Raw genomic sequence first — 24,088 nt, 5'->3', positions numbered from 1 at the left:
ATGTCATCGGAGAACCTCAAAGTTTTTATTTCTTCTCCATGGATTTTAACATTTACTCCGAACTTTTCTTTTGTTTCCTTTACTGCTTGCTCATTATACTGATTGAATAGCATCGGGGAGAGGCTACAACCCTGTCTCACTCCCTTCCCAACCACTGTTTCCCTTTCATGTCACTCGACGCTTATAACTGCCTTCTGCGTTCTGTACAAATTGTAAATAGCCTTTCGCTCCCTGTATTTTACCCCTGACACTTTCAGAATTTGAAAGAGAGTATTCCAGTCGACATTGTCAAAAGCTTTCTCTAGGTCTACAAATGCTAGAGACGTAGGTTTGCCTTTCCTTAATCTTTCTTCTAAGATAAGTCGTGGGCTCAGTATTGCCTCACGTGTTCCCATATTTCTACGGAATCCAAACTGATCTTCCCCGAGGTCAGCTTCGACCAGTTTTTCCATTCGTCTGTAAAGAATTCGCGTTAGTATTTTGCAGCTGTGACTTTTTAAACTGATAGTTCAGTAATTTTCACATCTGTCAGCACCCGCTTTCTTTAGGATTGGAATTATTATATTCTTCTTGAAGTCTGAGGGTATTTCACCTGTCTCATACATATTGCTCATCAGATGGTAGAGTTTTGTCAGGACTGGCTCTCCCAAGGCCGTCAGTAGTTTTAATTGAATGTTGTCTACTCCCAGGGCCTTGTTTAGACTCAGGTCTTTCAGTGCTCTGTCAAACTCTTCACGCAATATCATATCTTCCATTTCATCTTCATCTACATCATCTTCCATTTCCATAATACTGTCCTCAGGAACATCGCCCTTGTATAGACCCTCTATATACTCCTTCCACCTTTCTGCTTTCCCTTCTTTGCTTAGAACTGGGTTTCCATCTGAGCTCTTGTTATTCATGCAAGTGGTTCTCTTTTCTCCAAAGGTCTCTTTAATTTTCCTGTAGGTAGTATCTATCTTACCCCTCGTGAGATAAGCCTCCACATCCTTACATTTGTCCTCTAGCTATCCCTGCTTAGCGATTTTGCACTTAGTGTCAATGTCATTTTTGAGACGTTTTTGCCTGCTTCATTTACTGTGTTTTTATATTTTCTCCTTTCATCAGTTAAATTCAGTATCTCTTCTGTTACCCAAGGATTTCTACTAGCCCTCGTCTTTTTACCTACTTGATCCTCTGCTGCCTTCACTATTTCATTCCTCAAAGCTACCCATTCTTCTTCTATGTATTTCTTTCCCCCATTCTTGTCAATTGTTCCCTTATGCTCTCCCTGAAACTCTCTACAACCTCTGGTTTAGTCAGTTTATCCAGGTCCCATCTCCTTAAATTCCCACCTTTTTGCAGTTTCTTCAGTTTTAATCTACAGTTCATAACGAATAGATTGTGGTCAGAGTCCACATCTGCCCCTGGAAATGTCTTGCAATTTAAAACCTGATTCCTAAATTTCTGTCTAACCGTTATATAATCTATCTGACACCTAATAGTATCTCCAGGGTTCTTCCATGTATACAACCTTCTATCATGATTCTTGTACCAAGTGTTAGCTATGATTGAGTTACGCTCTGTGCAAAATTCTACCAGGTGGCAACCTCTTTGATTCCTTAGCCACAATCATTATTCACCTACTACGTTCCTGCTCTTCCTTTTCCTACTGTCGAATTCCAATCACCCATGACTATTAAATTTTCGTCTCCCTTCACTACCTGAATAATTTCTTTTATCTCATCATACATTTCATCAATTTCTTCATCATCTGCACAGCTAGTTGGCATATAAACTTGTACTATTGTAGTAGGCGTGGGCTTCGTGTCTATCTTGGCCACAATAATGTGTTCACTATGCTGTTTGTAGTAGCTTACCCGCACTCCTATTTTTTTATTTATTATTAAACCTACTCCTGCATTACCCCTTTTTGATTTTGTACTTATAACCCTGTATTCACCTGACCAAAAGTCTTTATCCTCCTGCTACCGAAGTTCACTAATTCCCACTATATCTAACTTTAACCTATCCATTTCCGTTTTTAAATTTTCTAACGTACCTGCCCGATTAAGGGATCTGACATTCCACGCTCCGATCTGTAGAAAGCCAGTTTTCTTTTGCCTGATAACGACGTCCTCTTGAGTAGTCTCCGCCCGGAGATCCGAATGGGGGACTATTTTACCTCCAGAATATTTTACCAAGAGGACGCCATCATCATTTAATCATACAGTAAAGCTGCATGCCCTCAGGAAAAATTACGGCTGTAGTTTCCCCTAGCTTTCAGCCGTTCGCAGTACCTCAACAGCAAGGCCGTTTTGGTTAGTGTTACAGGGCCAGATCAGTCAATCATCCAGACTGTTGCCCCTGCAACTACTGAAAAGGCTGCTGCCCCTCTTCAGGAACCACACGTTTGTCTGGCCTCTCAACAGATACCCCTCCGTTGTGGTTGCACCCACGGTACGGCTATCTGCGTCGTTGAGGCACACAAGTCTCCCCACCAACGGCAACGTCCATGGTTCATATCGATAACAGGCAAAAATCGTCGAGATTGTCGATTCTCGGGATGGATAATCTGTGGGTGAGTCCTGCTCATTTCGAACCATGCGTTACCATACCCATACTGAAAACGTTCTTTTTTCCAGAAATGTGGAGACAACAAATAAACCAGAGGAGTGTTTACTTTATATAGGATGGTGCAGCACCGTACACTGAAAATGCGTCAGTGGTGTCTGTCCACTTGTTACTTTTTTATAGGGGGGTATCTGTAAGATGCTTGTCCATGTTAATGAATGAAAAAGTTTAATGAAGTTGAAAGTTGTCATTAATGACAAAGTGGATTTGATTGACCAACCCCTATTAGCCCGAGTTACGACTAACTTCTGTCTAGATTTGAAAAGTGTATTCAGGATGATGGCCGCCACTTAAATGGCATAATTTATCGTAAGTGACCTTGTAAATCAAATAGAAGACATTAATCTTTGATTCTGTGTTTTTAGGCCTTAAGGTTTTCGATAATGTATATATTATGCATTTTAGACGGCTAACGACGACGTTAATTGCGACAGCTGTGGGCTTTATCAAGTGCCTCATCCACCAATGTTGTACAGGTATGCCTGACAGTAATGATCTCGTGAGGCGCTACACGCGTCACTGCCCAACACAGATGTCGCGGCAGATAACGTGCCGTTACGTCAGAACAATACATTGGAAGCAACGGATGGTGACGCGTGACGGCGGCGGAGCAGCTGTCAGCGCGGATCGAGCCGCGCCCACACCGCACGCGTGGCAGCCTAATTCGGAGGAGGTAACAGAGTTTGGCGGCGCCGCCGAGCTTCACGTGCGAGATTACGTGCCGGACTCGGCCGTCGCCGGGCCTAATGACCGCCCGTGTCTCCACCGACAAGGACGTCGACGTCGCAGCCCGGATTCCAGGCCCGCCAACTGCGCCCTCATCCATTGTATCGGCTCTCGTGCCAGCAGGGGAACTGGAACTCCCCCCCCCCTTCCCCCCGCTCCACCCGCCTTTCCTACACCCTGCCCGCTCCTTCCGAACTGCGGTGCGATTCGACCGCCGAAGTGTAATTACTGGCGCCGGGTTGAGAGTACCTCCAGTCGTTAAGAACGTTTATTTCACTTGCTGCGGCACTTCCTTCCTCGTTGTCCTTCTCTTTAGATACTTTCGATACTGCCCCAGAGAGTATTTGCCCCCAGTGGTAGCAAATAAGCTGCACTTTAATCGCCCAACTAAACTGCACATCTCTGGAAAAAAGCATTTCCCTTTCTTAGCAAATACTTGTTTTTATTTTTTTGTCCGCTCCTTCCCCCCTCCCACTTGCCTCACTTGCTTATACATGTATTGCGGTGCACTTCGAACGACGAGACGACAATAATAATTAAGGCAACTTTCTTTTAATTATAAATAATTAATAGATGATTAAACTGTAATTAGTGTATTTTTTGTGGTCTTCGGCCGTGATACACACATCCAGCTTCCAATACATGATATACTACAAATTGAAGTAACTCTTACTTTAGCAAATAAAAGCTGTATTCAATCACACACACAGGCACGCGCGCGCGCACACACACCCACACACACATACATACACACACACACACACACACACACACATACACACACACACGTGGCTCGCATACCAAGCGTATGACAGAATATTTACAACGGTTGTAAATATATTAATTAAATCATAACATAATCAGCTTTGAGGTGTTTCGTGGTATTATGGCGTGTTGTTGCACACTTCAAGCACGATTTTTTGACCAGGAGCCGGCCGGTGTGACCCAGCGGTTCTAGGCGCTTCAGTCTGGAACCGCGCGATCGCTACGGTCGCAGGTTCGAATCCTGCCTCGGGCATGGATGTGTGTGATGTCCTTAGGTTAGTTAGGTTTAAGTAGTTATAAGTTCTAGGGGACTAATGACCTCAGATGTTAAGTGCCATAGTGCTCAGAGCCATTTTTTGTCAACCAGGATAAGTGTCTTTCAGTTTAAGTCGTAAGTAATTTCGGTCGCCGTTCTCGAAATTAATTACTTATGCGGTCACGCTATGCAGTGCCACATGACCGTTCTCTCGGACTTCTTCACTTTACTGTGGTGTCTGGCTGCTGGAAGAGAACTGTAATCTGTCCAAGCTATTAAATACTTATCGGTAATTCTTCTGTATTTTACGCCCACTTGGTTTGATATGCAGCTCCCGCTATAATGATGGGTGAGCAGATCTCGTACGTTATGACAGTCAGTTACAACATATATACTCCTCGCTTGGTCCCTAGCATTAAAAAGAGTTTGAGTAAGTGAAGATTCTCAAAATGATATTTCATTTGTTTTTGCTCGTTTACGTTATTGAGCGTGTCTATCTGTTCCTTTATTTCCAAGTCACCGCCAAAGAACGAGCTCTCCGCACCTTGGTGTTATTCATTTACACAGACATAAAACGAGTACCGAATGCGCGCACAGTGGGACATTTTATCTAAGCTGCGTTTTGAGCTTTCACTAAGATCTTTAGTCGGCCTAAGGGGATAAGTGTGGAACATGTTATTCCGAACAATCCACTGTAAGACCACAGGTTCTAAGAAGTGACATAATTTTTTTTAGTGACACATCATTCATTGTAAGTAGCGTCTTTATTCTGCTGGAAAGCTGTTGTCCACGAAGCATTAAGAACTGCAATAATTGGTTGTCACGTGGTATCCCAGTGGCCAGCTGAAAATGATTGGGTCGGTGTCCTCCGTGCCACAATCACAAGTCAATCAGTTGTAGCCTATACAGGTGCAGTCTGCAATCTTACCCTCCCAAACATCACCATTAAATTTTTTCTTAGTCACGTCATTAATTCGAAAAGCTTCGAGAGGCGTAACATATACAAAAGAAAACCTTTTTACTTATATACATTTTCTCTTGTTGCTGGCTCCAGTTCTTGCGTCTAGAGGTACATTTTAGATGCTGAAATTTTGACTTGCTGGGTTTCAGATGACTAAATAACTGATGAAGTATTATCTGTTGCTATGATTTTATTTTATTTTACCGCATTCTTCTACATCACACTGACTTCACAATCTCCATTTCCTTAAAACCATCAATTACATTGTTGTAGGAATTTTTTTTAAAAAAATCACGTGGGCTTCCGTCAGAGGCGTGCCCACTACTACTAACATCCTGAGGTACTCACAATATTCCAAAGAGCTTACAAAACAAAAGAATTTACAAACTTTCTTGACAAAAGAAGAATCTTCAGGTTATATGATTATTTTATAAATGAGTCCAGAAATAAATTTAATGAATAGCATTAGATTGTGCAATTAATAATATTAATTTTAAGTATACCAGAAATTTCGTAAATTCAAATATTTTTAAAAGAAGAATAATTTGAACAGTTAGTACACCTCGATTGTAACAAATTAATTTCTTTTTATACATTTTAGCCTGAAATACAATACATCGTATAGAAAATGAAATGAAATTCTTTCAGTGAAACAGCCGAGAACGTTCACCTACAGAAGAATTGACATCACACATGGTATCGGTTATTTCTATAAAAAAGGTAGTGTTAGGGGAGGGTGTCCTATCACAAGTTGCAACCTTCCTTGGTTAAAGCAGAAGTGGAATGTGATGACCAGAAACTTCTGTGTGGAACACACTCAGGGAGTACCACGGTAGCGCAGACATGCTTGGTAGTATAGCTGCATAATATCTGTTTAGAACGATGGACGAGACTTATTGATCCAGAAGGTTCCGGTTGACGCCGCTCCTCCTGCAGAAGTTCTGTGAAAGGAACATGTTCGTACGTCTTTACCTCATCGAGGATGGCCCAGTTAGCGAGGGCGTCAACCATTTCATTGGTTCTTATTCCATAGTGCCCCTTTATCCACATCATGGTGATCGTCTTCTTACAGCGGTGCAGTTCTGCAGTACGGTCTCTAATATAGGACACCAATTAGTTGTTGGTACAATTGACAATATGATTCCGTATCAGCAGCAGTCCTGGCAGCGAATCTGTCAGAAAAATGATTGCATCGTATCTAGACCGTCAGCATATTTAACACTATCAAGAATTGCAGTATACTTCGCTGTAAGTACCAAGGTTAGCTACCGATTTACATTATTGCTCGATGTTGCATTTGACATCATTTTTGTTTGCGGGCTACTTCCATTTATCTTCAAGTACTGGGGCATTAGGTACTCCCTTACATCTCATCAACCACCCATTTTGAAAATTTCTTTATAAGTAACAACCCAGTGACCCACTGAATGTAGACCCTGAAGTATAGTCACTTGTGTAATTTTGCTATAGACAGAGAGTGACACAACTCGTAGCTTTTAAGGGGAGACTTTGGAAGCTCTTTCCGAAACTCTCATGATTGGTATGGAAGATGAGCGTTTAAGAGAAAAGGACTGAGAAAAAGTAATTGTGAAAATGGTGATGGGTGGCAGTTGTCAACTTAGTCCCACATCGCTGTGCAAGTCGGACAGTTCTGTTTGGAAAAGCAATGCAATCAAATGTGGATCGTGTTTGGGTTTCTGCGTGTTATGTCTAAGGCAAGCAAACAAGCGGGCGATTATTGGTGCTGTGGAGTTCCAAACAGGTCGTCAAGCTTATTGTTAGTGCTATCTCTAGAAATTTACTACGTTCGAAAACATATGTAACATCGATGTTATTTGATCTAGCTCTCAGCACAAAACTTTTTTTGTGGTTTTAGGGAAAAAACTGCTACGGTCATTAGCGGCCGGTCTGTGACTTAGGAAAAGGTAAAAAAAACCAACCTGGAAACCAGCAGCAATGGGAGCGAAACTAAAAAAGTGCGGAAACAAAAAACAGAAGGAAAGCTTAAAAAAACACTATAGAAGGGGGGGGGGGGTTGTTTGTCCCCAAAAAGAGCTTCAAATGGCTGACGTCATCTCACTGACACTAATAAACTCGAGAACGCGATCGGCTGAGCTCGTGTCATCAAGATATATCAGGCGACAGCTGTAGACGGGCGCGTAACGGAGCAAAATAGAGGCACTCAAGTAAAAGGTGTCTCACCGTCCACAGTTGAGAGCAGTGGGGGCAAAGTGGGGGAGGATCGCCACTTCAAAGATGTCGATGGCTAAAAACACAGTGCGACATCCGGAGTCTAGTTAAAATTACCTCCTACCGACGACGAGTTCGGGAGGAAGAGGTCCAAGCACAGGGAAAAGGTTTCACGTCCTGACGAAGCATAGATATGTCGCTTTACATGAGCATCCATAATAAATACGAGAGTTGTCCAGAAAGCAATGCACCGCATTGTTTTCCTCGGCTGGAAATAATGCTACGATTGCAAAACGTTACGTATGTACACTCCTGGAAATGGAAAAAAGAACACATTGACACCGGTGTGTCAGACCCACCATACTTGCTCCGGACACTGCAAGAGGGCTGTACAAGCAATGATCACACGCACGGCACAGCGGACACACCAGGAACCGCGGTGTTGGCCGTCGAATGGCGCTAGCTGCGCAGCATTTGTGCACCGCCGCCGTCAGTGTCAGCCAGTTTGCCGTGGCGTACGGAGCTCCATCGCAGTCCTTAACACTGGTAGCATGCCGCGACAGCGTGGACGTGAACCGTATGTGCAGTTGACGGACTTTGAGCGAGGGCGTATAGTGGGCATGCGGGAGGCCGGGTGGACTTACCGCCGAATTGCTCAACACGTGGGGCGTGAGGTCTCCACAGTACATCGGTGTTGTCGCCAGTGGTCGGCGGAAGGTGCACGTGCCCGTCGACCTGGGACCGGACCGCAGCGACGCACGGATGCACGCCAAGACCGTAGGATCCTACGCAGTGCCGTAGGGGACCGCACGGCCACTTCCCAGCAAATTAGGGACACTGTTGCTCCTGGGGTATCGGCGAGGACCATTCGCAACCGTCTCCATGAAGCTGGGCTACGGTCCCGCACACCGTTAGGCCGTCTTCCGCTCACGCCCCAACATCGTGCAGCCCGCCTCCAGTGGTGTCGCGACAGGCGTGAATGGAGGGACGAATGGAGGCGTGTCGTCTTCAGCGATGAGAGTCGCTTCTGCCTTGGTGCCAATGATGGTCGTATGCGTGTTTGGCGCCGTGCAGGTGAGCGCCACAATCAGGACTGCATACGACCGAGGCACACAGGGCCAACACCCGGCATCATGGTGTGGGGAGCGATCTCCTACAGTGGCCGTACACCACTGGTGATCGTCGAGGGGACACTGAATAGTGCACGGTACATCCAAACCGTCATCGAACCCATCGTTCTACCATTCCTAGACCGGCAAGGGAACTTGCTGTTCCAACAGGACAATGCACGTCCGCATGTATCCCGTGCCACCCAACGTGCTCTAGAAGGTGTAAGTCAACTACCCTGGCCAGCAAGATCTCCGGATCTGTCCCCCATTGAGCATGTTTGGGACTGGATGAAGCGTCGTCTCACGCGGTCTGCACGTCCAGCACGAACGCTGGTCCAACTGAGGCGCCAGGTGGAAATGGCATGGCAAGCCGTTCCACAGGACTACATCCAGCATCTCTACGATCGTCTCCATGGGAGAATAGCAGCCTGCATTGCTGCGAAAGGTGGATATACACTGTACTAGTGCCGACATTGTGCATGCTCTGTTGCCTGTGTCTATGTGCCTGTGGTTCTGTCAGTGTGATCATGTGATGTATCTGACCCCAGGAATGTGTCAATAAAGTTTCCCCTTCCTGGAACAATGAATTCACGGTGTTCTTATTTCAATTTCCAGGAGTGTATTATTTGAAGGCTTCTGAGTGAGCGCGCCTAGTTTCTGTCACTTCCGACAGATAGCGTAGCTGTAGGACAGTTTCAAAATGACATCTGCAGGTGATGTACGTTCCAAGCAACATGCCGTCATTGTATTTCTCACTGCAGACAAAGAAGCTGTGGTGAATATTCACAAACGGTTTTGCGAAGATTATGGAGCATCTGCTGTCGACAGAAGTACAGTTAATCGCTGGCCACGGAGGGTGAGATCAGCAGAAAGCAGTTCGGCGGAACTCCACGATTTGCAGTGGTCGAGGAGACCATGCACGGCCTGTCAGCCCTGACTTAGCTCCCTCGGAATCTCGCTTGTTTGGGCCATTAAAGGATACCATTCGTGGAAGACATTTTGAGGACGATGAGGAGGTGATTCACACAGTGAAACACTGGCTTCACCACCAGGACAAGAATTGGTGCCGACAGGGCATACACGCCCTCGTTTCGTACTGGTGGAAGGCCGTAGAACTGGATGGAGATTACGTGGAAAAATAGGTTGCGTAGATAAAACACCATTCTTTCATGTGTGTAATTCTCATTGTGTTCAATAGAGAATCGTTGTAGAAAAAAATGCAGTGCATTAAATTCTGGGCAACACTCGTACAAAGCTGCAAACAGATTAGATCTGCTCGTTTCGTGATACAAAGTGCAAACTTGGAATTTCAAGTGAGAGTTAGGCGCACAGAAGACAATGTAATATGCCCATCTCTCTTGTCCTTGCCGTCAAAATTTAGAAGCCAATGTTTGTAGTAACTTTCTTCCTCCAGGGTATGAAGCCGCTATCTTCAGGCCCAGGCATCACCATTTAATGAAATTACCTGCGAGAACTATTCCTTTTGCGTAGGGAACAATGATAAAAGCACAGTTGTCTCTGAAGGCTATTTAATCTTTCGTTCTCTCTTTTCCTTACAAACGAAGTCATATACCCCAACGATGTAGAAAGGGGAGAGGGGAGAGAGAGAGAGAGAGAGAGAGAGAGAGAGAGAGAGAGAGATAGAGATAGAGAGAGAGAGAGAGAGAGAGAGAGTGCTTCTGACCTCACGACGATCGAATTCTCGGACATGCTTAAGAACTGTCTTGTACGTCGGGCAGTTCTGGGGTGGGCTTTCCGCAGTTTATCTTTAGGAAACTAGCAGAGTTTTTCCCCACTTCTTTCTGAGAAGTGCAAAAATCACATTTTTGAAAGAAGATAAAATACACTCCTGGAAATGGAAAAAAGAACACATTGACACCGGTGTGTCAGACCCACCATACTTGCTCCGGACACTGCGAGAGGGCTGTACAAGCAATGATCACACGCACGGCACAGCGGACACACCAGGAACCGCGGTGTCGGCCGTCGAATGGCGCTAGCTGCGCAGCATTTGTGCACCGCCGCCGTCAGTGTCAGCCGGTTTGCCGTGGCATACGGAGCTCCATCGCAGTCTTTAACACTGGTAGCATGCCGCGACAGCGTGGACGTGAACCGTACGTGCAGTTGACGGACTTTGAGCGAGGGCGTATAGTGGGCATGCGGGAGGCCGGGTGGACGTACCGCCGAATTGCTCAACACGTGGGGCGTGAGGTCTCCACAGTACATCGATGTTGTCGCCAGTGCTCGGCGGAAGGTGTACGTGCCCGTCGACCTGGGACCGGACCGCAGCGACGCACGGATGCACGCCAAGACCGTAGGATCCTACGCAGTGCCGTAGGGGACCGCACCGCCACTTCCCAGCAAATTAGGGACACTGTTGCTCCTGGGGTATCGGCGAGGACCATTCGCAACCGTCTCCATGACGCTGGGCTACGGTCCCGCACACCGTTAGGCCGTCTTCCGCTCACGCCCCAACATCGTGCAGCCCGCCTCCAGTGGTGTCGCGACAGGCGTGAATGGAGGGACGAATGGAGACGTGTCGTCTTCAGCGATGAGAGTCGCTTCTGCCTTGGTGCCAATGATGGTCGTATGCGTGTTTGGCGCCGTGCAGGTGAGCGCCACAATCAGGACTGCATACGACCGAGGCACACAGGGCCAACACCCGGCATCATGGTGTGGGGAGCGATCTCCTACACTGGCCGTACACCACTGGTGATCGTCGAGGGGACACTGAATAGTGCACGGTACATCCAAACCGTCATCGAACCCATCGTTCTACCATTCCTAGACCGGCAAGGGACCTTGCTGTTCCAACAGGACAATGCACGTCCGCATGTATCCCGTGCCACCCAACGTGCTCTAGAAGGTGTAAGTCAACTACCCTGGCCAGCAAGATCTCCGGATCTGTCCCCCATTGAGCATGTTTGGGACTGGATAAAGCGTCGTCTCACGCGGTCTGCACGTCCAGCACGAACGCTGGTCCAACTGAGGCGCCAGGTGGAAATGGCATGGCAAGCCGTTCCACAGGACTACATCCAGCATCTCTACGATCGTCTCCATGGGAGAATAGCAGCCTGCATTGCTGCGAAAGGTGGATATACACTGTACTAGTGCCGACATTGTGCATGCTCTGTTGCCTGTGTCTATGTGCCTGTGGTTCTGTCAGTGTGATCATGTGATGTATCTGACCCCAGGAATGTGTCAATAAAGTTTCCCCTTCCTGGGACAATGAATTCACGGTGTTCTTATTTCAATTTCCAGGAGTGTAGATTTTATCCCATTCACAGACTGTTACACCATACTTACTCTAACTCTGTTCTACTCCTACTTATTCCCCTCCAGTCTACTGGTGACAAGTAGACGTTGAGCTCTGCTACATTGGTAGAATACTGGGAAACTGTAGGTTCATAAATGTGAGAGACGGCAGCGATCGACTATTACATTTTCAATAGATGCGTTTTCCGTCTAGATCGCAATTTTACGTTTATTTGTGACCGCTTTAGCCTCTGAACAGTCATCCTCAGATGTGTATCACGCTGGATACTCTTGTAAAGCGATAATTTCAGTACTTCGTCAGTTCTGTGCTTAAAGTTAGATCAAATAACATCGATGTTAACATGTATTACCAATGTATGAAAGTACTGTAGATAGATGTCACAACTGTAACTGAGCACGAAGCAACGTAAAATTGTTCTACATGCACAACAAATTTAGTGCCCACGGAGAATAGTTCTTACAAAAGTCTTGTACTGTAACGGGGCAGCACTAATTGAAATTACGTGATATACAGTAAGTATACGTTCCGGAACTGTCTAGAACAATACAAAAACAGTTGAGAAAACGACAAACCTGGAAATGTGCAATAAAAAGACTGCGTATGAGCTTCGGTGCACAGTGAATGTAACGCCGCTTGTTCGGCGCAATTAAATAATGACACACGAGCACGACACTAAGAGTTCAGAATGGCGAACACTAAAAATCTAGTCCGGAGACGCACAAAATAACAAGGCCATTATCCAACAGGCTTTCGTTGGCTTCGCTCAGTCATCTGGTCGCTATGAGGGACGGGTGAAGTCGGAGCGTAGACGTGTTCCCTGGATGAGGTGCGGTACCAGGGAATATACTGGAATACTGATCAGTTATCTCTGTCGCTATTCGTTTGATCCAAAACAGGGCAACTTGTGTGCATGAAGAACGGTAAGGCCATACATGTATTTGCTTCGCGATGGGTATTATGTATAAGTTGAAACATTGTGAATGGAAAATTTAGGTTAGTGAAAGTGTAGTCTAAAGCGAAAACATGTTTACAAAATTCCAAGAAACTGTTTTCAGGGAGGGAACTATGAGCATTCATTAGCCATCTACGTACCGTCTCTAAATGAAGGTAATTGTATACCAGCAAGAGCTCGTACAAAATCAAATAATTGGTAGTATTTTTTACACTCACTACCAATGAATGGAATTGGGCTGAGTACAAGTATACTGTGCAAGAAAAGACATACTTTACAGTGACTTCAAGAGCACAGTGATAGAGGAAATAGTATATCGGCTCCTGGTACTCTTCGGGCTGAGATAATTCTTGGGCTGCGGGGCCAACTATTACCGGCAACATGACGGCAGGCCGCAGAACTTCCATTAAAGAACACCTAACAGTTCAGGCGGGGATACTATTAGGCAACTTACGTTTGTTTTAGTAGGCGTCGTGAATCAACGAGGAAAAACAACATGCTATTCAAAGGAAATTAGTGTTAAATCAACCGATCCCTTCTTCTAGTCAAGTTACGCTACAGATTTATTTTCTAGGCTATTCTGTTCAGTACGTCCTCATTGGTTACATGATCTGCCCGTATACTCGTCAGCATTCTTCTGCAGCATCACATTTCAAAAGCTACTATTCTCTTCTTATCAGAACTGCTTTTTTGTCTTACGTTTCCCTTCCATAAAGGCCTCGGGAAAACTTGGGCCCATGGCATCGTGTGGTCTGCACCACACTCGAACCCTGCCGTCACCTCTTACCAATTGAAATCGGGACTCATCTGAGCAGGCCACGGATTTCCAGTCGTCTAGGGTCCCACCGATATTGTCATGAGCCGAAGAGAGGCGCTGTGGGATACGTCGTGCTGTTAGCAAAGGCACTCACATCGGTCGTCTGATGCCACAGCCCATTAACGCCAAATTTCGCCGAGCTGTACTAACGAATACATTCGTCATACGTCACAAATTGATTTCTGTGGTTATTTCACACAGTGCTTGGCTGTTCACACTGACAACTCTAGGCAAACGCCGCTGCTGTCTGTTGTTAAGTGAAGGCCGTCGGCCACTGCGTTGTCCGTGCTGCAAGATAATGCCTGAAATTTGGTATTCTCGGCACACTCTCGACACTGTGGGCCACGGAATATTGAATTCACTAACGATTTCCGAAATGAACTGTGTATCTCATAACTCTTTGTCACCCCAATGTACCAGCAGGCAGTCCTAAAACTTAAAAAAGAGTTCAGCAGTTAAAAGGGCTAATCACATCTAAAAGTAACTAAAAACAGAGTAAAAGAGAGTTGACCAAGGTGACTGGCGAAGGAAGTAGAGTGAGGAGCTCCCCTGACTACCCCAAACCCGAACCCCCCCCCCCCCCCCAACCCCCATTCCGCTCCGAAAACGGTTTAAAACGTTGGATCCAAGAATAAAGAACACTCTTTCGCAGGAAACGATGCACCAGTTCAAATACCGAGTCGCGCAGTAATAGTATACTTACAGTATTAATAAGAAACCCGTACGGAACTGTGCTGGCTTCAGACTTACTGATCCACACACTAACTGGAGGGCTACTCATGTTATAGAAGTATTGAGTGTAGGTAAATAGTTGTGTAAAATGCTCAGGTGGTTCTAAGTGTTGAGAAATTTTCCCACTCGGTGCATGCAAATTCGAAGACATACCGCGGTCACTACAAACTGAAGAGCATCCGAAGGAATTCACATAGTTTATAACATTAAAAGCAATTTAACACTTTCATTTTCCTTTTATTAGTTATTTTCGTTTAAAATTCTTCCTAACTAACTGGAATTTTAATAAAGCAAATATTAAACTATGTTGTTTATACTATTATGTTTTATGACTGCATCACTACAGCTATGCCTCAAAGAAATAACATTGGAGCCATGAATTAAGGAAATAAACTATTGTCTGTAGAATATTCACTGCACTGAATGGATCACACAGCCTGCTTTAGACCCACAGAAGGGCACGGTATCAGAAACCAGTAATAGTAGTTGGGAGATAACGAACTCATGACGTATGTTAAGCATAGTCAAGCAGCTCTGACGTCTTCAAATACCGTGCTTGGTCTAGCGTTATTCTGCCACGTACCTATGTCTCAGGCATGATCGACTAGTGCTAAAGGCATATGTATGGTCAAATATTGAGACGTATTGTAAGGCACACAAGCAAGCGCAAAAAATAAAAAAAATAAAATACAAATTCGGGGCGTTACAGCTCCGCTCATAGAGCTGAAAAGCTACCGGAGACTATCATAAGTAAGCGAAAACTACGGTAGTTGTCTCAGTAGCCTTCTTCAGTTACAGACCTTACCACATTACCTGTACAGTAGGTTGTGTTGCGTACTTGTCTGACGTTATTTCATTTCGATCGCTTTGTTTGCACATGCGATCAGTGTCGTACTGAATTCTCATAGAAACCGGAAATGGTGAACGATCTAGAAACTGAAGGGCCGCATAACCTACGGAACATTTTTATTCCACGTAGTTATCCTCCTGTCTCGTACTTGAAAAGAAGCAGTATTTATAGCAGTTTTGAAACCTTCAATACTTAATTCAAGTTTCATTCGAAAATTGTTGATTTGTAACGTGAAGTAGATGTTTTACTAAAAAAAAAAAAAAAAGAAAAAAAAGCTACACAGATTTCACAGACTTATCATATTGCGCTAGAAAATGCAATTTCGTCAACAAAAGGTAAAATTAAAAAAAATACTATCAAGTCAAAAACTTATCAGACATCGCTTCAGTATTTCTTCGTGTTTATAAAAAAAGCATTATTCTGTTATTCATGAACAACTTGCGCAATTTATCAATAATACCGGGAAACTGTTGCCTTTGATCGTGATGAACATCCAATTGAGTACAAAATAACAACAATAATTATATAGATCTTTTATGTTGATGCAAGTAAACTGTACTTGGGTGAAACGTAATTGCCCCGGTTACATAAATGTGCAGAAGCTACTCGATCAGCTAACATATATTACTTACAAAATCCATTTCATATTCTGTAAGGGTATAAAATACCCAGTGGACTAACACTGAACGACGTGCGGTTCTTATTATGTGCAAAACAAAGGATGGATTAAAAATAAGGGAAACCGTCGTCTCCCAGTTTCTCTCTGAGATATTCATCTATTTTCCTTTCTCTACCATCGCTATCAATGCTACCAGTAATCCTGCCATTTACCACGTAGTTTACTCACTGTACCAAAATTACCGAACCGTAGTTGTGGCAGAGCGTATTTCCATCCGCTCGTTATCTCCACCCCATCTAATAAACGATCTGAACAAATGCACACCGTCAACGTCGGCGCTGTAACACCGTCAAACGGATACTAGTACCGCCTGACAGCGATCGACCGTTTCTCTCGTTGCCGTGAAGCCAGTCCAATGAAAGATGCACCAGCAACCTTCTTCCGTGAGTGGATTGCCCGCTTCCGACTATCTCTCCGCGTCACTACCGATCAGTGCAAATGTTTCGAGTCATATCTCTTCAAAGCACTCTCAGCATTGCTTGCCACGAACATAATTCTAAGCTGTGCCTTCCACCCTGCTGCTTAAGCTGTCCTGGAACGGCTTCATCGCCAATGGTTGGCCTCCGCCAAAAGCAGTGCCGCAAGTTATTGGACTACCAGCCTCCCTATTCTCTTATAAGCCTTCTGAACAGCTTTCAAAGTGGATGTGAAAGCCACAACTATTGTTTAGTGAAGGTGAAAACACTGCAAGAACCTGGAAAAGTTTTTACCGACGCCTCACACGTTGTAATTGAGAATTTGAACAACATCTACGGTCACAGATCCTCAACCTCCTCCAGAATGTGTCAAAACAGCATACTATGCTGCTACCATTAGCATTTTATGACTCGCATTGTTGTCAGTGCCCAGTAAGGTCCTCACCAGAATTATTTTAAACAGAATTAAAGAATCCCTTGAAAAGAGACTGCGTGAAGAACAGGCCGGTTTTAGGGCACAACGCAGTTGTGTTGATCTCATTAACACTCTTAGGATCATTTTAGAGCAAAGCAAAGAATTCGAAGCAACCATGTACCTGGCATTCTTTGATTTTCAAAAGGCCTTCGATTCCGTGAAATATAAAGTGCTCTGGCAGATGTTGCGGAAGTATGGCATACCACAAAAGATCTTAAACATCATAAAAGATCCATATTATGGCTACAAATGCTGCGTACTCCACAAGGGAAATATGACAGAGCCCATAAAAGTACCAGCTGGAGTCCGGCAGGGTTGTATTTTGTCACCAACACTTTTTCTACTCGTTCTAGACTCTGTTATGAGAAGAGTCACAGCAGGCAGGAGACGAGGAATCCAGTGGGGAATCCACGAACGGCTGGAGGATTTGGACTTTGTAGACGACATAGTTTTATTAGTTCCAAGGCTGACTGATATGCAGACTAAATTAAACTTGCTGAAAGAAGAAGCAGAGACTGCTGGCCTCAAGATAAATGCAGGCAAAACAAAGGAAATGAGAGTAAATTCAGGGAACATGGAGATGCCATTGTTAATAGGAGAGCAGCAGGTGGAGACTGCCAACTCATTCCTGTATCTGGGTAGTATAGCGGCGGAAGATGGTGGAGCTGGAGATGACGTGAAAAACCGCATTAAAAACGCAAATGTTGCCTTCATACAATTGTATCCAATATGGAAAAATAGAAATATCACGTACAAAACAAAAATCCGTATTTTTAATACAAATGTGAAGGCTTACCTTCTGTACGCAAGTGAAAGCTGGAAAATGGATAAAAAGATAACATCCCAGTTACAAAGCTTCATAAATGGGTGTCTTCGACGCATCATGAATATCTGGTGGCCAGAAAAAATATATAATGAGGAGCTCTGGCGAATAACAAACCAGATACGTATAGAAGACCAGATACGAGAGAGAAAGTGTAGCTGGTTGGGGCACATCTTGAGAAAACCAGATGAAGCCATCGAGAAAAAAGCATTGGAATGGAATCCCCAGGGAACAAGGAAGAGAGGAAGACCAAGGGGCACATGGAAGAGGACAGTGGAAGGGGAAGTAAAAAGAGTTGGCAAGACCTGGGCAGAACTGAGGCAAATGGCCAAAGAAAGAGACGGATGGCGAGTTCTCCTGGATGCCCTATGCCCCCATAGGGGCCAAAAGAATTAAGTCAAGTAAGTCAAGACATTCCTGCAAACAGGAAAACAACACCGAAAGAAAATCGTCGGCTGTATTTTATATGCTATTTATAATTTTTGATTAATCATTTTGTCTCTGGGCACATTCTAAGGAGATTACTGTCAAGCGATGTAACTAACCATTGCATGCTGTGTTAAACAAATAGTTTTCCCATAAAACAAGTTAGATAGAATTTAAAAATAGAATTCAGTCAGGTTCTGTTATTTATTATCCAACATGCTTCCTCCCCCTCTGAACATAATCTTCAGACTGTTCTGCAGGATAAAATCAGGCCGGTACAAAACTTTCGGTAATTTCCAAGAATGATTGCCTATCGAACTCGCGGCGTGGAAACGATACATATCGAACGTGCGATCGCAAATCGATCATGCGCCTCTGGTGGCGGGCGTTATGAGTATGTTTACGGTGGTCGCTACAGCAACAACAAAAGAAGAGCCTTACAAAAAATACTTCTAATTGCAAAGGAAACGACTTACCTTAGTCGTCGTCGGTGTTGTCATTATGTGAAAGACTATTACGGTGGTCTGGATGGATAATTTGGAAGAGTCAAACCTGCATTCTTCTTGATGCTCGTTTGTCTTCCGCACTGTCCACAATGAAATTGTAAACGGTATTTCAGCATCGAAACTGTTCTTACGAAGTTTTAAACACTTCGCACCACCATAGTCTACATAGTCCCTTCTTTCCTCGTCTGATGGTACTCTATATTGAGACAAAAAGTCAAACAATTTTCTACGCTGGGTAAACATGGAATTAGATTTTTCCATGTGAGAGAATACACCAAACAAGCGTCAAGAACACCAGACATCCCAATCACTAACGACGTAAATCGTCTGGGATTCCCTAGCAACTCACAAATACTTGACAGAGGTAGGTAATTTAGAGCAACTAAGGGAACGGCGGAAAACAGATAAAAATGACGATCACAAATAATTGATCGCAACGCCCGTCACCAGAGTCGCATGATCGATTTACGATTGCACATTCGATATGTATCGTTTCTACGCCGCGACTTCGATAGGCAATCATTCTGCAAACAGAAAACAACACCGAAAGAAAATCGTCGGCTGTATTTTATATGCTATTTATAATTTTTGATTAATCATTTTGTCTCTGGGCACATTCTAAGGAGATTACTGTCAAGCGATGTAACTAACCATTGCATGCTGTTTTAAACAAATAGTTTTCCCATAAAACAAGTTAGATAGAATTTAAAAATAGAATTCAGTCAGGTTCTGTTATTTATTATCCAACATGCTTCCTCCCTTTCTGAACATAATCTTCAGAGTGTTCTGCAGGATAAAATCAGGCCGGTACAAAACTTTCAGTAATTTCCAAGAATGATTGCCTATCGTACTCGCGGCGTGGAAACGATACATATCGAACGTGCGATCGCAAATCGATCATGCGCCTCTGGTGGCGGGCGTTATGAGTATGTTTATGGTGGTCGCTACAGCAACAACAAAAGAAGAGCCTTACAAAAAATACTTCTAATTGCAAAGGAAACGACTTACCTTAGTCGTCGTCGGTGTTGTCATTATGTGAAAGTCTATTACGGTGGTCTGGATGGATAATTTGGAAGATTCAAACCTGCATTCTTCTTGATGCTCGTTTGTCTTCCGCACTGTCCGCAATGAAATTGTAAACGGTATTTCAGCATCGAAACTGTTCTTACGAAGTTTTAAACACTTCGCACCACCATAGTCTACATAGTCCCTTCTTTCCTCGTCTGATGGTACTCTATATTGAGACAAAAAGTCAAACAATTTTCTACGCTGGGTAAACATGGAATTAGATTTTTCCATGTGAGAGAATCCGCCGAACAAGCGTCAAGAACACCAGACATCCCACTCACTAACGACGTAAATCGTCTGGGATTCCCTAGCAACTCACAAATAATTGACGGAGGTAGGTAATTTAGAGCAACTAAGGGAACGGCGGAAAACAGATAAAAATGACGATCACAAATAATTGATTGCAACGCCCGTCACCAGAGTCGCATGGTCGATTTACGATTGCACGTTCGATATGTATCGTACCTACGCCGCGACTTCGATAGGCAATCATTCTTCGAATGTACCTAACTTTCACCAACTTTCAGTTAAACTTGGTTTACTTGTAGTCGCGTCGAAGGCAGCTTACCTTTCAGGTCAGTTTATGCACATTAATGAAGAACCACTGAAATATATAAGCTGTACGGATTGAAAATATACCGCGCGGGGTATCTGTGCAGTCTAGTAGAACGCCTTGTCAAAGTTCGCGTGGCTCTTCCACCCCTCACCCCTCCGTCAGAGGTTCGAGTCCTCCCTCGGGCATGGTTGTGTGTGTTGTACTTAGCGAAAGTTAGTTTAATTAGTGTGTAAGTGTAGGGACTAATGAACTCAAGCAGTTTGGTTCCATAGAACCTTATCACAAAAAAAAAAAAAATTGAAAATGTTCCGTTTACACTTTCAAACTGACAGAGTTTTAAAGACATCAAGCAAAAATCGGTAATTTCCAAGAATGATTACTTGTCGAACATATGGTACTCTAGCGAAATATATCGGACGTAAGTCTCTGTGTCGACCACACGACCCTGCTGCCGCGAATTACAGATACTCTTTACAGCATTAACGAAAGCAACGACAAAAGGTGAACGTTCACTAGGTTACAAGTAATTACAAATGAGAGTAGCAACTTACTTCCTTACTGTATTCGTCAGTCACACCTTCTCCATGCACTATTCCTTGTGTTGTCGCTGTTAGCAATCCTCTTTTCCCATAACCCAGGCACACTGTTACTATCTCAGCCAGCTTTTGCTGACTCTTCCGAAGTACGGATTAGCGGGAGGTGCGTTTCCGTAGAAACGATAAGAATCAGTTCTGAATCTTCATTGTCGCTAATTCTCTTTGCGTATCACGATGTTTCACCTAGTTTCTGTCAAAACTAAACCTGTTTTTTACGTAATGGAAATTGTGGCTGAGTGGAACTAAGTGTGTCCGCCTCTGTTTTCAGTGGTCGGTGTACTGACTGATAAGCGGAGAACCCGTGTTCGATTTCTAGTATTGCCAGAGACTTTTCCTTGATGGGAGGACTGGTGTAGGGTGGACTCAGCCTCGTGATCCCAGTTAAGCAGATACTAGATATGTAAGAATGGCTGCAAGATAGAGAAAGCCGACATCGGCCGGAGGGCACTGTTCTGACCGCATTCCCCGGTAATTTCCAAGAATGATTGCCTACCGGAGTTGGAAGGCTCCAAACGATACATATCGAACTTGCGATAGTAAATCGATAATGGAAGTCTCGTGGCACGCGTTACGAGTATGTTTCAAGTTGTCACTACAGCACCGACAAAAGAAAAGCGTTAGAGAAGCACTTGTAAATTCAAAGGAAGCGACTTACCTCGTCGTCTTGTTACACTCCGCGTGATGTATAAGTTACAGGAACAATTCCTTTTTTCCCGTACCCTGGGTAAACTCTGCCAATACTGCGCAGGAATATCGGCAGAGTGTCGCATGCGTCGACTTTCCCCTGCAAACGCAAGTTGTGAAAGGATAGGTACTGGAACAAGAACAGTTCGTCCCTCAGTCCTAGACGCCCTTCTCTTTTTATGGTAGACTTGACAGACTTCCACAGACGTTCTATATTCTGGGTATGGACACTGGCGTCATCTGAAGAGACGAACTCCACAGAATGGTTCACGAATTCGTGGTCGAACCCTTCAGCTTTGAGACTCTAGTACGACTGAATCGTCCGTGATGACTTTTGTTCCAGGCAGTATGAAATGTTTTATGAGACCCACTAAAGTCACCTTGTCTCGGGACAATACCCTCACAACGGAACACTTGCGGGACTCCCATTCTATCCCACCGAAAACCAAAATATGATCTACTTCACTTCTAGAAGGTCGTCCTCTCTGATTCATTCGTCTAGCAATATGAGATTCGTCTACCAATCGGCACACTGTCATTTGTCACTATCACGTAGCACACTTCTCGGAAAAACCCGAAGTAGTCGCACACGGTATTTGCCGATAACTCAGTTTCTGATGCTGTGGCTTGCAACGTGTAATCTCGAATCCAGCACGACACAAGAATTACACTCGTCTGAATCGATAATTTGAATCACGTACTTTGCTGATTCTGGTTCGCTTTCCGCAAAGTCGGCAAATTGCAACGGAATCTCAGTGTCCACACTCCTCTTACGAAGTTTCACAGACTCCGCAGCACCACAGTTAACACAGTCCCTCCTTTCCTCGTCCGGCAGAAGTCCATACTTGCCGCAAAAAGTCAAATATTTGTCTATGGTGGATATGCATGGAATTAGTTTCCCATGTGAGGCAATCCGCAGAAGAAACGTGAGAAGAAGCAGACATTACACTCGCTATCAAGAGAAACCGTGTCGATTTCCCAATGGAATCACAAACAATTACGGCGGGAATGTAATGTACACGAACTGAAGAAACAACGCAAAACTGATAAAAATGACGATCACAAATAATTGATCATAACCCGCGCCACGAGTCTTTCATAATCGATTTACTATCGCACGTTCGATATGTACCGTTTGGAGCCCTCCAACTCCGATAAGCAGTCATTCTTGGAAATTACCCCATTCCCCTCCACATCGCATCCGAATGACGCCATTGGCAGAGGATGACACGGCTGTCGGTCGGTCCCGATTGGCCAGTTTAGGACAGAACGCGGAGCGTTGCTTTTGCTTTTATCTAACTGTGTGTGAACTGTTTGTTCAGCGAGCGAGGGGGCACAGTGGTTATCATACTGGACTCCTATTCGGGAGGACGGCGGTTCACCCCGAGTCCAGCTGTTCTGATTTAGGTTTTCCGTGATTTCCCACAATCGCTTCAGGCAAATGCCGGGATGGTTCCTTTGAAAGGGCACGGCCGATTTCTTTCTCCATCCTCTCCTAATCCGATGGGACCGATGACTTCACTCTTTGGTCCTCCCCCAAACCAACCAACCAACCGTTTGTTCTTGTGACCGAAATGAAATTTCGACGTATCAGGCCCTCAGGCTACCAATTGTTTACATTAACATTTGCTGTGTATTAGGTGCAACATAAATATTTTTCCTCAATAGGAACCTCATGTACACATTTGCGAATTTTCAATCTTTTCACCATGCACAAGTGCTGCCACTTGTTGGGCATAACTATAAAAATATGAATAAGTGAATGTAGCAGCCTGTGGCCGCCAGAATACACGGAACTGTTTACTTAGTTACACTCCACTCTATAACTGAACATTGCTATTGTTATTTTGCATGGTAATTTTTGAAAGATAAGTTTATTAGACAAAGAATATTTCAAAAGTAATTATTTTAGTATGTAAAAAGAAGCCAAGTGATCTAAGTATATTTTGAAAATGACTCTATATATGTCTATAAGCTTCGCATCTAAAATCGATAAAAAAATCACCTAAGAGCACTAGATCATAAAGAAAACTTTTTCTCCCTCTAGAAAAAATTCAACTCTGAAAAGGTAGGATAACTATGGTAGGGCTTTTGTGTCACGTCCTATGTCATGTGTCTGCTCCCGAAGCAATACCGGACACAGCACAGCAGATGGATGCGAAATATTCTACCAAGCAAAAAATTGTGATTAAATTATAATTCAAAAGATTCCTTGTAATATACAACTAGCGCCTCAGTTCTCAGCTGTAATAAAGCCCTCTGGATACAGTGAGATTTGAGTCAACATTTTGTCTCACAATGTTCCCATTTAGTTGCTAGAAGAAATTCATTTTCCATTCTGCTTTGCAGTGTATTGTCAGAAAGATTTCTTTGTTCATCGCGAAGTATTACTTCGGTAAAAGTCTCCTAGTCTATTGTTTCTCGCCTCGCAATCCCAGTATGATGCATACATGACCAAATAGTAAGGCAAGGACCTCAAAAGGTAACAATAAAAATTTACATAAGCTGACTAGACCTAGTACACAATCGGCGAACTCCCAAAGCACTGACTGCCAAAACAAAGCTGCCACTACCAATCGTTACACGATCCGGATGCTACGACCGAAGGTGA

This window comes from Schistocerca piceifrons, chromosome 2, assembly GCF_021461385.2.
Source record: "Schistocerca piceifrons isolate TAMUIC-IGC-003096 chromosome 2, iqSchPice1.1, whole genome shotgun sequence".
NCBI lineage: Eukaryota > Metazoa > Arthropoda > Insecta > Orthoptera > Acrididae > Schistocerca > Schistocerca piceifrons.
The sequence above is the reverse complement of the archived record's forward strand: the minus strand, read 5'-3'. Positions refer to the sequence as shown.